Source organism: Aphelocoma coerulescens (genome assembly GCF_041296385.1).
Source record: "Aphelocoma coerulescens isolate FSJ_1873_10779 chromosome Z unlocalized genomic scaffold, UR_Acoe_1.0 ChrZ, whole genome shotgun sequence".
Taxonomy (NCBI): domain Eukaryota; kingdom Metazoa; phylum Chordata; class Aves; order Passeriformes; family Corvidae; genus Aphelocoma; species Aphelocoma coerulescens.
In genome coordinates, this window is record NW_027184085.1 from 5735114 (window position 1) to 5749836 (window position 14723).

At 37.2% G+C, this 14723-nt stretch overlaps 1 long non-coding RNA gene across 1 annotated transcript; it reads left to right on the top strand.

The window, feature by feature from the left end:
- Positions 1-282: 282 nt before the first annotated feature.
- Positions 283-10317, top strand: LOC138103760 (uncharacterized). Its single transcript, XR_011147842.1, has 3 exons — positions 283-511; positions 8541-8667; positions 9333-10317. It is a non-coding gene; the product is annotated as an uncharacterized lncRNA (long non-coding RNA).
- Positions 10318-14723: the final 4406 nt, after the last annotated feature.

Here is a 14723-nt window from a genome sequence, read left to right on the forward strand (position 1 = left end):
TTCCCGCACCTTCCCGCACCTTCCCTTCCCGCACCTTCCCTTCCCTCCCCTCCCCTCCCCTTCCCTTCTCCCCTTCGCCCCCTCTCCCCTTCTCCCCTCTTCCCCTCCCCCCTTCTCCCCTCCCCCCCCTTCTCCCCTCCCCCCTCTTCTCCCCTCCCCCCTCTTCTCCCCTTCTCCCCCTCTTCTCCCCTTCTCCCCCTCTCCTCCTCTCCTCCTCTCCTCTCCTCTCCTCTCCTCTCCTCTCCTCTCCTCTCCTCTCCTCTCCTCTCCTCTCCTCTCTCCTTTTCCTTTCTCCTTTTCCTTTCTCCTTTTCCTTTCTTTGTTCCTTCCTTCCCTCCCTAAAAGTCTGAACATTTTGGAAAAGACACACACCTGGACAAAATTCCCCCAGATAAAGCCCAAACTAAAAGCAGAGGCACAGAGACAAGAAAATGTTTCCACACAGGATGACCTTTTCTGGGAAGAGGGGGGAGCTGGGATTTTTCATGCACTTCAATCTCAGCCTTGCTAGGTGAGTTTTAACTCTTCATTTTCTCCACATCTTTACCCTCTTTTTTTCCCAGTAACACTAGGGAGCCTTTTCCCTGGTCTGGGGTTCTCCTCATTGCCCTTTTCCTTGACTTTGTCTTGTCACTCCGACCATAGTCTTGTTCTGCCAGATATGTTTCATTTTCTGCATGACTTCCCCTGGATGGGCATTTCAAGCTGTGATTTCTAAGCTTGATCTCACACTGTAGATCCTGTTATCTCAGTAAAAAGCTTTAAAGTTCAAAGTGAGTTGGATGCACAATACTTTAAAAGGAGTGTAAAGTCTAAGCATGGTCTGTGTGGGAGGATTTCAGAAAAAAAATCTGCAGTTTGCATTATTTTATATGGGGAAAGAAGAATTAAAAGCTGGGATGCCAGCTTGGAGTAAAAATGTTATGAAGTGTTATTAAGGGGGCTGAAGAAGTTCAGGCAGTTGTGGTTCTATATCCACACCGAGTTGCCAGGGTGCTCTTGGCACTCATGGCCCCAAGGCTTCTCTTACCAAGTGAGTTTATTCCAAAGCTATTGAACTCTGTAGCAATTTGTCGGACTTTAGACCAGACTAATTAAGCAGAAAAAGTTGGGACTAAGTAGTACAGTATTAACAGCCACCCAACAGAATTGAATAATATCCCTGGTACAAGAAAAAAGGATGATGTTTCTGCATTTCCCACTGATGTCTGTTGAGTTGTCACCCACCTGAACTCCTCGTCCTGTTGTATGGGGATTTTTGACAGTCTTTCTAGGACAGACAGACCTGGAAGTGTGTACATGGAAGGTCTGTTCCTTCTTGATGTCATGGGTTGTGTTGGTATTCAAGATTTTCTGGCAATATGCCCAAACAGGACCAACCACTTACATCCAGTAGCACCGGCGTTCTGCTGGTGTTCAAAAAGGCATCTTCAGCAACATGATCAGTGGTTTTGATATCTGTAGACAGAAAGCTGAGCTTTCCTTTGCTAGAATATAATTTTCCTAAACACATACTGGAGGCATATTAGAATACCAAGAGAAAAAAAAAGTCTGAATTTTCATGAAACTTTTGCTGGAGTAGGGGGCAATTTATTCTGTCTAACACGAGCCATTTAAAAGTTATGGGAATATTCTCATAAATAAGAGGAGAAGTGACAGAGTTTTTTGGAGGGGTTTTTTCAAAGCAGCCTTTTCCCAAATAATTCACTGGTAGTACAACATATCCCACTAAACTACACATAAATTAACCTGGTTGTAAAACCTTTACACAAAGAATTGAGCTCTAGATAGAAGAAAGTTTATACAGCAAAAATTGCAGAGGTGACAAGGAAATTTAAGATCTAGCTGTGTAATACACAAACTGGGAGGCATCCCTATGACTTATTCATGAGACATGACTTGGATGGCAAACACATATTCAAGAAACATATGCTTTAAAAGGAGAGAGGATTTGATTATTTGTCTGTCCACTTATTTACTTATTTCTCGTTTCTTTAAACATAGAAGCATAAAGAGAATGAACTCATTTAAAGCCTTCAGGGCACAATGGTGCATGGCCAGGGTAATGATAACTACTGAATCTGTGCTGCCCATCGTGGATGCTTCAGCCCAAAATCCAGGTGATCACAATATCCATGATATGATGGCAAGGCCATGCAGCTGTGCAGTCCCTCCTTCTTCAGCCTTTCTTTCCATTTTTTTTTTTTTTTTTTCCCAATTTATCCTAAGAAAGGTACAGGAAAACAGCAAAGGGAGACAGAGACAAGATTGTTTCTTAAAATAACAATTCAAAATTGCATCATATCTGTCTTTACTGGGAATGTATGCAGCACATGGCATTGAATTGCATACTTAGTTCTGTTTTCATTCTGCCTGAGAACTGGCTGGATTGAGCAAAGGCTCCTGTTTAGACCATGGTATCACAGTTATTTTTGCTATGGAAAAAAGAAAGGTTGATGGCAGAGAGTAGGGCACATCATCATCTCTTTCTCAAATATATCTGGGATGTTCCTAGGACCAGCCTGTATTCTTCCCAGGGCATTCTGTAATGCAATTTTCAGAGACAGATGATGCACTAAATGGATATTTCATTTGACTCATTACAGGTATTCTTATATTGTTATGGCAAAAGAACAGAGTAATGGACAACTAGTGTGTTTAGGGTTGTTTGTGAAAACTGTTTGGTGATAATTTACCAAAAGTAAATAAAATTCTCATGAAGGTATTGAATCACAACAGCACAGAGGCAGCAGAGTTGCATATAGAAACAGCAACCTGGATTTGTAGCAAATACTGTTCATAAAAGGGATCATAATTTGGACAAGTTGTGTCTTAAATCACTGCTTTGTTTTGTAGAAATATATTCATTTAGCTCTGCCCGAAAAGTGAGAAAAGTAAGAGACCTTTATACAGAATCCTCATCTTTCTTGTATGCTAAAAAACCACCTCATATACAGAAAAATTGCAATGGCCCTGAAAGTAAATACATATTTTTTGTTTATAGGTTCAAAATGCCCTCGTTTCTGTTCTTAAATTACATTTTACAACACTGAAAGCAATTAAACCTTCATTGTCCAAGCTTTCAAGTCTGTATGGCAATACTGTCATGTACCCATTCCATTTGGGAATAAACTAATTCTCAGTCACATGGCTAAACAGATAAATGCAGCTCCTTAAGTTAATCTTGTTTTATTATTGAGTGACATTCAGATGTATGCTCTGTTCAGAGCTGTGGACGCTCCTTAGTTAAATATCTTGTTTTACGGAAATAACCATGACTTGCCAAAGAGAAAAACAGTCAGAAAATTCTAAGAAATACAAAGGAAAAGAGGAACAAAACAGCAATCATTAATTTTTCAGTTCTTGCGATTCAGAGGAGGAAAATCAGGATGTACTGCATGCTGTTTAATTTGTAGCTAATGACATTCATTATAATGACACATTAGACATTCAGAGCTTTGTCTTCTATTGTTTGGGGGATTTTGGAACGATGATATGTTCAGGTTTTGAAATGCAGTAGAGCTGCATTATGTTATATTATTTTATAATATAATAATTATATTATTTTGGCAGAAGGAAAATCTGTTTCTCCAGTGAGGGAAGGATCTGACCCTGCATGGATCCAAATTAGATAAAAAATGGCAGCCTCACTTGCAGGGACACCACAAAGGCAGCTGTTTTCCTTGTTTTTCATTAGGTACTGACAATGTGCCCCCATCAGTGCTGAACAAAAGAGAATATAGCAAATTTAACCTTGGTACTTACTTTGTCTCCTACAGACAATTTTGCCATTGAAAAGGAAACACGAGCCTTTTTTATAAGAATGTTTCAGCAATCTATTTTAGAAAATATTGTTTGCAGTCTTTCTTGTCTGTTTTGGACAGTGGCCTGCTAGGAATAGATGTTTCAAACTCATTTCTAAAGTACAAAGGGTAGAAGTTCTGGTACTTGACCCTTCAGGAATTATAATGGAGTTGAATACTTTCTTAAAACCTGTTCTGCTAATTCAAATAATGGGGATTTTTCAAATGATCCACAACAGGAAAACTAGGAGTAGCAGAAATTCAGCAAACTTCTCTCATATTTGAGTAATAAATCAGAGGTGGCCTACTTGGTGATTCTGTAAGTAGATTAGGCATCCCAGTAGATCTTGCATACCACAAGAAAAACAAAAACAGTAAATTGGAGTACTGTGGTGATATCTGAAAGGCATGTTTTGAAACAGAGTTTTTCAGTTACCCACACACCATTTATTTCAGTAAGTTTAGCATTGGTTTGCTTTGCCAGCAAGAGAGTTGAAAACCGGATGTCTGAAAGGAAGAATCAGAAATGGTTTTACAAAGATTTCTTAAAAAGTAATATCCTGTTTGCGTGCTTCATCCTAGAACTGCACCTTCTCATTTTCTCTATGTGGTGCACCGGAATGTAACTTAGGTGAAAATTAGTATTTTTATACCCTAAATACCCTAAAAATGGGTACATGGAAATCCAGTTAACTGAAACTTGCAAAACACCTGAATTTTCAAGCCTGTATATGGAGTCATTCAACATAAGAGGTTTACAAAGATGGGGTTCTGCCATAGTTTCCATTTTTATAATTTGATTTGTCTGTGACATCAGTCAGCAGATCAAATGCATTTAGGATGAAAATCTGGTAGAACCTGTGTATGGCAGGAATCTCTGATTTCAGTACAGCTGACACTTCTTTCCAGCAATTCTGACTCTCAGCAGCCTGCCCTGGCAGTTTCTGTGTGAGGAGATGGAGAAGGACATTGGGAAGTTTCTCTGGGTACAACTTCCTCATAGGGACTCTGGCAATATGTTCCTGTAATAAAAATCTCACCAACACCAGCTACTGCCACAGAACCTAGTGCCAATATGACTCATAAGAGGCACCAGATTTCTCCTTTTTTTTTTTTTTTGTCCCTTTCCTTCCCTTTCCTTCCCTTTCCTTCCCTTTCCCCTTTCCCCTTTCCCCTTTCCCCTTTCCCCTTTCCCCTTTCCCCTTTCCCCTTTCCCCTTTCCCCTTTCCCCTTTCCCCTTTCCCCTTTCCTTTCTTTCCTTTCTCCTTTCCTTTCTCCTTTCCTTTTTTCTTTTCCTTTTCCTTTTTTCCTTTCCTTTTCCTTTTCCTTTTCCTTTTCCTTTTCCTTTTCCTTTTCCTTTTCCTTTCCCTTTCCCTTTCCCTTTCCCTTTCCCTTTCCCTTTTCTTCTTGAAATCAACACATAAACTGCTTTAAGAAACAGCAACTCCTGTCTGGCACTCAAAATCTAAATTAATGTGGCATACTGCCATGATTTTCAATATTGATTTACAACTACATCCCAGTTCATAAACCTGCAGTAGTGACTTCTCCTGTCACATTATATGTATGTAGTCAAGAAAAAGTATTTTTAAGTCATAAAACAATAATTCAGGAAATGGAAATGTTAGAAATCATCAATGTGTTGAACTAAACCAGATAAACATTAAATTTCTGACTGATGTATGCTGTTTCATAGTTTTGTCAGTACTAAAACAGAAGCTGCATGCCATGCAATTTTAAATTAAAAAATATGTAGAAAAGTGAATTTTAATAAAGAGATTACACTCTATCCTGAATTGATTAGACCCTTTTCAAAGACTATGATTTTGTCAATTGATATGAAATGTAAATCAAAGATCAAGAAATATAAAAAGGGACTTTTGCCTGGCCCATATGAATTTATAAAACTACTGTTCTGATCTGGAAGCATTTTACACTTCTGTTCTCCTTGGATAAGGTCATAAGAGAGAAGGGACAAATAACTTCATTGTTAACAAAACCAATTTCAAACTCTTCTCTTTGATCCAATGATGAGGTCTGTCATGATTACTGAGGGATACATTAATTAATGTGCTGAAACTCAATAGAGTAAGTAAAGTAACTATTGATTAGCTTTTGTGAACATGAACACACTGGAGGGAAGTCTAGACATAACGCTTATTAAAAACGAATACTGCAGTATTCCACAGTAATAGATGTAATAATGTGGCTTCCAACAGCATTCAGAGCCATTACCATAGAATATTGTCATGGGGTTTATGAACAGAAGTGTACCTGACACGCTCAGACACACATCTTCAGTTGCTTCTGTGGAACTAATGTGGTATATCAGCTGATCAACTGTCATCTTTATCTATTATTTATTCTCTAGCCATATGTTTTAAAAGATTTTTTTTTTTTTTGCTGGGGTTTTTGTTGCTGTTTTGTTTTACAACTCACAGCCTGGCGCTGCAACTTTAAAGACTACTTTCTTAAAGGATGGATTTGTTCAAGGGAAGAGTGTGTGTGTATCCAGTTGAACTGAACATGGTTATTTCTCAACAGTCACTGATTTCATTTGTCACTTTATTGCTTGAGTCAGGGGAGTGGATTAAGGCACAGGATGTCACTGCCACTTTAAGAGAGCATCCTTTTCGAAAAGCCAGTTTATTGTTTGGTGTTTATTTGAATAAAAAGCTCTTCTACAAAATGTGAGTTGCTTCCTGAGAGGAGGCAGAAGCTGAATAGTATTCTTCATGGGAAAGGGAGTGATTTAGTGCTCTGAGTCACCCAAAGAATTTGCTACAATCCGCTCATTCCTGTGCAGAAATGAAAGGATGTGGCCTCACTGTAGTCAAACCCATAAAGCACATTGACAGCCAGGGGAACAAGTCCTCAACAGTCTTACTGGTCATATTGACCAGAAAAAGATTTATAATATTAAAAAGTCTACTATAGGTCACTTAAGATTTACATGGAATTGACTAATGGGTAGTAATGAACAAATTCTTTCAGGACAAAGTTGGCTGCTCCAGTTCTGTTTGGCTACAGAAATAATCTGCTTTTGTCCCTGTTTTTTTGTGTTAGCTGTAAAGAAGACATGTTGGGATTGAAGTAATTGGTCTTTTTCTCAGGTATTTCCTGACCAGAAATCCACACTCAAGTTAACGTTTTCTCTTTTATTGTCATCACACATTTTCCGCTGATTGCTAAATTAAGAGCACTTTGTTACAAAAGTATAAATATTCTCTTCTGACACAGTTTCAAAATTTTATTTCTTTCAATAACCTTATGTATGTTTTATTAGTTTGGTTTGGGTTTTTTTTTTGGTTTTTTTTCCCAGTATTTGCTTTTACCTGGACAAGTTATGCTGAGGATTTTTCTGACTGAACACCTATTTGAAGTAACTAAATTGGAGGTTCTTAAAACTGATATAGGATCCCATAAATAACAACTGAAAAGACAGTGGAGTAGCCTCACAGTAAACAACGTTTAATATAAATGCCTAAACTGATATAAAATCCACAATAAGGTATAATAGTCATATTCTATAAACTTGTTGCATTAAAAAAAGAAAAATTCTCATTAACTGGCTCCAAACTTGAGATATATTTTATATAACTACAGACCCCTTGATTAAAACTTCCCATTAACTTTCCCAACAATTTCAAAAGGGAAACATGGATGTAAAAGAGAAAAGAGAAAATGAATGTAAAAGCACTGTGTATGCTCTTGAGACAGGTTTTGCACATGTTATGCTTAAGTTAGATAAGCTTTTCTCTTAGAAGGGAAAATCATCATAGAGAAACATTTACAATTTTAATATTGTACAGCAGGGTTAGGCAATAGAACTTTCTGTCACAGGTCAATCACCTTAAAAAAGGTGCAAGTGTGCAGAGTGCAAAGATGAAAGTCTCAAAATGAATAAAAGATGGTAAGAGTCACAGAATCATAGAATCAGAGAATTATTTGGGTTGGAGAAGACCTGAATTTTTGCAAGAACTATTTTGCTAAGGGATTAAGGTGAAGTTTCTAGAATAAAGTCCTTGAATCTGAAACCATGTCTTGTTTCAAACCCATTCTGAAAGAGGTTCATCCAAATTTGAACTATTTGAATTTTAGACAATGGATTTATATTTTCGCTGTATTGTAGTTATATTGCAGTATCTTTAATTCATCAGGAATAGAGAGATCTTAATTTAAAAAGAGTAAGTGGGTAAAATAAACCAGACTTTTGCTTTCATGCTAACTTCAAAATCCTGGATGTTGCTTATTTCATTTCCACATCCTGTGATGCCCTATATGTTGTAAAGCTTATCTTATTTTTTTTCTACTAAAACAGTCTATTCTGTCAATTATAATGTCATTTTCATTTCCATTGTACACAAAGAAACTCTTCCCTTTCTCAATACATACATCTGTTACTCTACTCCATTAAAACACTACTTTTAGTAGTTCAAGAAGCCTATTAAATTATATTTGAGAAATGCTTTTATTTATTACTTTACTCTTTTTAATGTGGTTTTGTTTCTGTAAAAAATTAAAAAAAAAAAAAATTGGACTGTTAACAGGCGGATTGAAATCCTTCTTCTACTTTGCAAGGGGATAGTCATGGATACCAAGGTTCTGCCTTCACACTGCATTAACTGCTTAGTTAAGAGAAATATGTAAATACTCTCCACTATCAAAACTCATTTTTTCTCTGTGCCAAAACAAGTAAGACTACTTCTGATATAATGTTGATTTTTTTTTTTGAAGGTAAATTTTCCTTGGCTATCTCTCTATGTATGAAGCTATTGTTGGAACATCAAGGTCAAGTTCTTCCACACATGGTAATGATGCTCATTTCCCTCATCCTGTACAGGACAATAAAGAATGCTCTCAGGTAAAAAATGTAACTACATTTAAATAATTATATTATATGGTAACAGTGCTGTATCTATACATGAAATTTTAGCAAAGGGTGAAACCTGTGAAATGAATAAACATCAGTGAGCCATGACAAAAAATGCACAAAAATCATTACTACATGTTTGATGCTTCAGAACTCAAGGAGTAACAAAGAAATATCTTTTTTTTTTTCAGAGGATTTGGGGGTATTTTTGTTTTATTTTAAATTGTGTGTGTGTACTTTCCTAATCTTTGGGGATGTCAGTGATACAGCACCTGAAATCTCCTAAATCTTAGCCCCAGCTCTGCATCATTTGTGAGAGGTCTAAAGTTGTGCAAAAAGAACCCCTAAATATGCACATATCCAAGCTCCTCTTCACTAAAGAGAAATGATTCTCATATCTCAAAGTGACAGCCATCTCTAGAAATCACAGTGACCTATTCATTAAAGATCTGAGTCCCATGTGCATGGTAGAATTCATTAAATGATGTTATTTTCTGAGAAAATGCTATATAACTCTGTGGTCTGACATTCATAAATATTTGTGTCGGGCAATTACCTGGTAAAACTTTAGTGTATTGAAGAAGAAATATTAAAATAACGTCAATGTATTTGTTTGATTTGGTTTTGTTTGGTTTGTTTTTTTTTTTGTCTTCAAGAATATTTGACTTCTGTCACTCAAGTTTAGAGCCCTGCTTCTTTTGCATGAAGAATGGGATAAGCTCTCCACATCAAAAATATCATCTTGGCCAAGGTCATTTAATTCCATTGAATCAGAGCTGAGACTTCAGCACACGGAGACGTTTATAGCCTGTTGTCATTCTGGCAAGTGACAGAAATAGAGGGTGGAGCAGGTGCCGAGCAGAATTGTCATATTTTCATAGCAAGGCCGGGGAACTCTGTGATTTATGGATGCTCAATATACAACCGTGACGCCCCACAAGTGAATACACAAGTTTCAAATCTGTAAACAGCTACGGTTGGAATTTGCTAATGTCTGCCTGTTGTAGCTCATTCTGTACAGGTCCTCAAGCTTTGTAAAAGAAAGTTTTGACATTGGGCTCTGTAAAAACACACACAGCATCTTGCCAGGGCTTGTCTGCAAGGACAATAACACATTTTACTAAGTCTGTAAAGCTTATCATTGTTCATAATGTCACACTGTTGAGAACTGGAAAAGCAGAACTAATAAGGCCTTTCTAGAACAATTTCTAATGTTCCTTGAAAAGTAAATGTGTGATTTTACTTATTATGTTGAATCAAGGTAAGCCAAAGCGCTGAATAAAACTATCAGATATTTCTCCACCCTGAACAGACAATAAACCTTTCGTAGACAGTATCCAGGTATCCTGTTTAGTTGGAATTAGATATTTTCTGCTTTATTTTTCAGTCCTCACCAGCTATTACCTTTTATTTGTGCTTCAAAGGGAGCTACAGTTAGTGTCTTTCACTATTAATAGAAACATAAAAGCAAAGGAAAATTCAAATGGAATTTTACAAAAGAATATGCTGTGTCTTAAAAGAAAAGATCAGCACCTTTTTCACTCACAAGTGGCTATTCACAGAGCAAGACCCTCGATAAATGTGACTTTTAAGTGAGAAGCTTCCTAGAAATATGACCATGACTACACAGAGCTAGAAGTTCTTTTTAACACAACACATTACAGAATGTTACAATGTAGTGTATCCTGGAGATTACAGGAAGTTCATTAACAGATTTAGAGGTTCCATTCCTTAGAAATTGGACCTAGAATCACCACAGCCCTTGCATCTTGAAAATTTATGCCATTTCAGAAAGGTCTTCAAAATATTTTCAGAACATCTGTTTAACAAAACCCCAAAAAGCCAAAACAACTTCACAGGTTTCCATCACTGAAATACATCTATTAGCAGCTAAGGATAGCTCCCCAATCTCTGGGTAGACCCAGTGTTGCTTAGCAGAAATATGTCAGAATCAGAAAAATGTCACGTGCATTTCCAGAAATTTTCCAAACTATGGGCACTATGACATTGGAAGCTTCCTGATTGGAGGTCTTTTGAGAGAGAGAAAAACCAAAGAGAAAACTGATGTTATTTGGCTCCTGTTCTATCACAGTAGAACCCAACCCAACTAATTTATGTGGCTAGCTTAGAACTCACCTCATGGATATCCTTAGTATCTCTTTAATCCAAAGTACCTAGAGCTCCATAAATATCAAATTGAGATGATGAAAGGAAAATGCCTTTGAAAGACATCACAGGCTTTTGGTCTGTCTATTGTAGCTCCTCCTTGACCACGCTGACTACATAAGAGATGATTTTCCTTCACAGCATGATTCATTCAGTGCACATGAAATATTAGCCTTTCCCATTAGAGTTGTTTCTTTGAAGCTCTGCCACAATCTCCAGTTGTCATTCTCCATCATTGAACGGGGGATGCTAATTCCATTGCTTTCACACTGAGATGATCGACCACCAGACACTCCAGTAAGAGCGCCATGATTCAGAAGAGGGGGCAAAACACCTTAGGTCAGGGCTGAATTTGGATTCTCACTGAGGAATTAATTAGTAGCTTGTGCCTGTATATTTAGGCTGCATGTCAGTGAAGTTTCATGTACAAGAATATCACCCATCATTTAGGATGTGCATTTCAGCATCTTCATCTGGGCACCCAACGAACTCAAAGGGTGATTAGTGAAGCAGCTGTGGATTAAAAAATCTACAGGTTAGCCAGTGAAGAAAACACTGGGTTTTCTGGGTTGCTGTTTGGGAGTTAGCTCATGTCTCAGTTAAAGAGGGGATAAGAAAAAGAGACAACATCCTTAGGGTATGAAGCTGTCTTTACATATAACACAGTTCCTTACATTTGGATTTGTATGGGATAGCCACGGTTAACAGTTTCAGAGTGGCTTGCATGTCTTACTTCCAATTATATGGTTTGGATGTCATCCTTATGAACTCTGCATGAAGGAGGTTCAAATGCAAATGTACTGTCATCTTATTCTGAATCTTGGCCCTAAATGTGGGAAGCCACATCTCTAGAGGGATTTTGTACATTTCACTCTGGGGGAAAAAAAAAACAAAAACCACTTCTTATATTTACTTTGTAATATTTACATTAAAACATATTTTTAAATTTTATTTTATAATTGCCTCTGGTGGGTCATACACCTTTTTACCCTTTGAGCAAAATTCAGAGCTTTTCAAATTGGCAGTGCTTGTTGATTTCTATCTAAAGCATATATGTTCAAATGGAATAAAACATGCTTTATTACACTGATGAACAAGTTATTCATTTGACCCTCAAAGAGAAAACTACCTTGATAATACACCTTTGAAATATGCAGCAATTTGGTCGAAAAATACTCTGATGATACTTTCACGGCTGCAATTTATCTTTTTTCTTCCGTCTTCTCTCTTTTAAAACATATTGCCAGATTTATTTGCTATAGTGTTAAGTTTCAAAGCCTAACCATTTCTGGCCCAGCATTTCTAATGTGATACAGTCCTTTGACTCAAAAGTCTCATTCTCAGATATTAAATCAACATATGCCATTATGACTCAACATTTATCTGTGGGATGATGATTGAATTCATAATTTAGAGCGGCATCTGTATAAATAGATCTTTACTAATAACTGTGAAAGATAATCTTGCCATGTTCCTTTTTATACAAAGGGGAAAAATTAAATCAAGAAAAAAGATCTTTAAAAAACTGTTATTCATACATCTGTTCTTCATATGGATACCCCTCAAAAGATCCCTCCCTCCACACATGCACACACAAATGCATTTGTGTGAAACTCCTGTACGTGTCACTTTGTATACCTTACATATAAAAGTAATTTACGCAAATTTTAAGTCTCCTTTTTGTTCCAGCCGTGATGCAAAGAAATAAGCCCCACAGGGCCTCACTATAAATGAAAGCTTATAGTTTAAGTGTTATTAATTTAATCACTCTTCAACCAGGTTAGACTTGGAGCTACTCATACTATGCATACCTGAACAGACACTGTGTTAAAATCCACATCAGTAGCTACATCCTGAATTAGTTTCTCATACTTTATAAGCAGAGGAAGGAATTGGTAGATATTTCTAGCTTTGCCTTTTTTCTCATTTCCTTTCTTGCAATTCCTTTGCAGAAACCCAAAACTGACATTGTTTTTCTTCATAATGATTTTTTGAAATTGTGAGTCATTCTGCAGTACTGTGCATATTGCACAACTGCCAGAAAAGACAAAGAATTGGTCATGTCTTCCAGTCTGTGGTGCTATGTATCCATAGCAAGTGCCTCTGTGATGGGCGCTATGGCTTCCATGTTCCATTTTGCAACTGCCACTTTTGATGTTTTCACTTCATTTCTTCCCATTCCTTTCTTTACCTAAAAAAGGGGGAGTTATTGTTTTTAATTATTTCCATGAGAATTAGAGACTGACAGTGACAGTGAACCTGTCTTTGCAAACACAGAGCCAGTATCAGTGTGCAGAAATGAAAAGGAGAATTACTTAAGATTCAGGAGACATGAGACTAACTTCTCATGGGAATTAAAATTGGGTTTTAGCTTACAATAAGTTCAAGAGAAGAAAGATGAAACTCAAGTAAAAATTATCCTCAAAATGTGTGCCATATGCTGGAAGATTTTGAACAGTTTTTCTCTTTTTGAAAGATACCTGCAGTATAATTTCAGTACAGACTCACTAGCTGTATCTAAAGGGTTTGGGGATTACCCAGCTGCATGGTCAAAGGATTACATCTGAGAAAAGGCTGTACCAGATTTACTTCAGACTGCCTCTGAAACTTATATATTCAGCAGCTCCAGTGCTGGAAACTCCTTCTGGGAAAAGATGAATGCCAGCAATGTGCATACAGATTTAAAGGGCATTTACCATTTTACCCCTTAGGTTTCCACTTTAGGAAGATATTTGATTTGTGGATATCTGCCCTGCTTCAATGGTACCATTGATTTAACAGGAGACATTGCTTCATCTCAAAGCTTTGATTTGGTTTTGGGTTGAGACACCTCAGGCTTTCATCAGAAGGTATCAAAAGATATTCCAGATGTTTTTCTCTCCCCACCTTGCACCCCAATATAAGGATTGCTATCCGTATGAATAACATTTCCAACATAATTGGAAGGAGAGTTTCGCACTCCAGCATCAGGTCTGAAAATGAGAGGAAGCAAACAAACAGTGATAAACACTGATGGTAAAATGCCCTGAGCAGAGAGCAAGGAGGAGGGAAAATATAGAGTGGGTAGAAATGTGGTTCATTTTAAAACTTAATTTAATAAATTGTGCTAAAGATGCTGAAAAATGCATTTAGCTCTCAACCTCCAGGACCATACATTGTGAACTAGCATCTAGCCATAATGGGGTTTCTGCTTCATCAGCTGCAATAATTATTTTTCTTGATTTGCCTTGGTCATTTTATATAACAATTTCTCAGTATGTATATGTATGTGTGCATGTGCTTTTGTCTGCATTTCCTTTGATTCCTTTTTCATACTTATTTTTATTTCCTATCAAAAACTGAACCAATCCAAAACAAAATGTATCAAGAAGGAACATTTAAGGTGATTTAAGACACATTCTGATGACTGACCTTGTAAATATTTTTTACAAGGAAGTACAGCCTCCTGGACAGTGCTCACTGCAGACCCTTTTTCCAGACACTTTTCAGAGAATGAGGGTGCCACAGAGCTCAAGGTCCATGCTTATTCCTCAATATGGCAGTTGATGTATAATGCTTCCCTTTTTACTGTAGATAGCATACCTGCTATCACTAGACTCATTGTGAAAGGATTAAACAAGGCCTCAGGGTCCTTAGCAGTGCTCAGCAGACTAAAGGACTGGATTTGCATCCTAGGGACTTTAAAGGCATGTTGTGTCAAACACTTAAAATCATCAGCTATTTTTTTCACTTGATTTGCTCAAAAAGTGGGTGACACTGTTGGTTGGGAAGTAGCTCTCAATTTTCCCTTCTCTCCAGAATCTCAATAAGACTTTTTGCTCCATTTAAATGCTGGTCATGTTCCACGAATCTTAGATTTTTTACTTTCTTCAATGAGACAC